Genomic DNA, 3,355 nt, shown 5'->3' on the forward strand with positions numbered 1-3,355 from the left:
AAGCTCCCCCTGAGTCTGTTCTGTCTATACCTGTGCAATGTTACTACACCAGAGCCAATTTATAAGTAGCATGAAAATCAAAAACAACCATGGGAGTCATCATCAAGACAACACATGTATTACTCCCCCTTGAGATTACATATCATTGATCTCGAGGACCTAATAATTATCTTATATTTTCATGAGGTCAAGTACCTCTCACCACTTCTGCAATCAATGTTATAAATATTCATTTAAGAATAAGAGACTGCCATAGGTACTATATTCTTTTACTCTAAGTCTGAACCTTGCTCATATCTATGAGAATTCCAATCTTCAAACACATATAATTTTTCTCGCTTTCTATATCGTATTATTATGACTTTTCCAGTTACTTCATTCATAACCTTACACTTGGTTGATGTAAAAAAAAAAATATTTCCCTTATCTTTCATTTGTCCTACACCTAGGATATTCTTCTTTAGCCCTTGAACTAACAAAGCATCAAATGTTGCTCTAGTTTTATTAATTTTGGTTTTAACTTGTCCTAGAACTTTTGCTGAAACATCAGTTCCAAGAATAAAATTACCATGATGGTTCTTCTTGAGACTCCATTTTACTCTTATCTCCAGTCATGTGATGAGAACATCCACTATCTATGTACCATTCATCTTCATCTTCAAATGAGAAGAGAGAAAGACCACACCTTATCTGTTCTTATTTTTCTTGCTTATTGGTGGATCTACTTTTTTCATATTTTCTGATATTAATGTTCTTATTTAGTTGCTTATCATGTTGTCTATAGCGATCCATAGACTTGTTCCTGCATTCTTTTGCTACATGCCCAAAATTGTTACAAGCATAACATCTTATATGTTTCATATTCCTTCTATTGCAATAAATGGCTTTGTGCCCAAACATATTGCAAGTAAAACAATATCCCTTAAAGTACCTGGAAGATGATGATCTTTCTGTGAAACAATTATTAGATTGAAACATTCTACTTCTGTAGCTAGTTGCAACATGTCCGAAATTATGACATATAAAACATTCAACATTATTGATCAGAGGAGAAAATCGATTAACAATTCTATAGTTAGAAGTAAATGATTTCCTTTGAAGACTTTCTTTCATTGGTTGTTGATGAGATTGACTTATTATCTCCTTGTTGAGCATTTGAGATTTTGCATTAGAATTCCTTGCCTCAACTTGTGAGCTAGATTCACTTTTAACATTTTCATGAAAACCAAGACCAGATTTGATGGCAAGAGACCTTTGACTACTAAGAATATTATCCATAATATTAGTGCTATCTTGAAATCACAAATGTTTATCCTTTTCTTATAATTTATCTTTTAGGATATTTGCCTCAACCTGATATTGCTTTTCTTGCTTCTTCAAAATTTCTTCCTTACTCCACTTATTGTTTCAATTTGAGAATCTCTTCTTTCAGCCCATTCTCTTGTTCTTCAAAAACTTGAAATAGATCTTCCTTCCGCTTATTTTATTTTTCAATATCTACTCTTAGAGAAATGACCTCAGCTTCAAGACCTTCACAATATGGTTAGATACCATACCAACATGATCTTTGTTATCATAAGCCTGCAACTTATCAATCTTTTTCAAAGCAAGATCAAGTTTTGTTCTAAGATCAACAATTTCTTCTAACCTGTCTTCTTTTGAATCAACAAATCCATTTTTCATTTTGTACACATTGTTAGATCTAAGATTATCTGAGAGATATTCCTTTGGGACTTCTTTATGTATTTCTTGTAAATTATCCATTAGTTGCTTTGTAGTATAATGCATAACCTTATTTAATATTAAATCATATATGCTATAAAATATGTTACTCAAATCCTTACTATTCTTTTGCACTTCCTTGTCTGATGGATGAAACTTGGTGTAACCATTGCACACTAGATGCCAGACATCGAGATTCATTAGACTATGTTTCCTCTTTCTTTTCCATTGTTGATAATTATCTTTGCTTAGCATAAACACATTTGCATTGTCCTTTGATTCTAACTTGCCTTGATCTGTTACTTCAAGAGGCCTACTTTCACTTTACCCATAAGTGTATACTCAGTGGTTTCACTATCATTGTTGTATAGACAAGGAAATGGATCACATCTTGAACAAAAATCCATACCTGATGATGCTTCGTCTTCTTCATTCTTGATCAATAGAAAGCGGGTTACATCCTGTTTTGAATATTTTCTTACATTTTTAAAAGCATCCTTTTCTTCTAGCGCATCCATGAAATTATCATTAGACTCATCTTCAAATTCCATAAGTAAGTAACAATCTTGATCAGACTCAGCTTCTTCACCATTTGATAAACCATCACTGTCTTCATGTGTATAAAAACTTCTCTTGTTTTCAAACCTCTTCCCATTTATTTTGGGAGCTTCTTTCCCTTTTCCTTGATTTTGTTTATAACGACACCTAGCAACATAATGACCAATTCTACCATAGGCAAACCATTTGAAAGGAACATTACCTTTGAATATTCTTGTACCCACTTGGATTTTCTTTATGAAAATTTCTTCTTCTTCTTCTGATATATAACTTGATTCTTCCTTCTCTTTTCCTTTTGCAGTAGCTTTGAAGGTTTCTTCTCTCATATCTGAAGGACCACCTTTCTTCATCTCAAATGTTGTCAATATTCCATGGAGCTGATCAAGCGTAAGACTTTTAAGATCATGCATTTCTTCAATAGTAGATACTTTGGATTCAAAATTTGGAGTTAGATATCTCATAATATTTTAAATAATAGAGGCATATTTTATTTCTTCACCAAGATTTCTCATGAAATTCACAACTTCATCTAATCTAAGAAAAAATGTTGCAATGCTTTCATCGTCATGGATTTTCAATGTCTCATGCTGAATTCTGAATGTTTGAAGTTTAACACTTTTTATCTTGGTGTCACCTTCATAACTTTGGATAATCTTATCTCATTCCCTTTGTTTTATTCAACTGCATTACGTTCACAACCTCGGTTTCTGCTAGAATTTCCAAGAAGGATTTATAGCCTTTGCATTGGTTTCATCTTGTTTCTTTCCTGCATTGTATGAAGGAATGGCGGCTGGAAATTGATATCCACTTTCAACTATTTTCCATACATCAGCTCCTAGTGTCTACAAGTATGATCTTGTCTTAACTTTCCAAAAGACAAAGTTAGTTCCATTAAATATAGGAGGTCTGATAGAAAATACTCCTTCGTGACTACCCATCTTGACAAATCTCCTTCAAGGGATCAAGCTTCTACCAAATGACCTACTCTGATACCAATTGTTGGAAAAATACTGAGAGGCGGGGAGGCAGGGGGGAGGTAAATCAATATTTCTAAATCAATAAAGTTTTCATTCTA

Source organism: Pinus tabuliformis, chromosome 7 (assembly GCF_031772625.1).
Source record: "Pinus tabuliformis cultivar Carrire ecotype Pingquan chromosome 7, CPIR1, whole genome shotgun sequence".
In the NCBI taxonomy this organism is placed as follows: Eukaryota; Viridiplantae; Streptophyta; class Pinopsida; order Pinales; family Pinaceae; genus Pinus; species Pinus tabuliformis.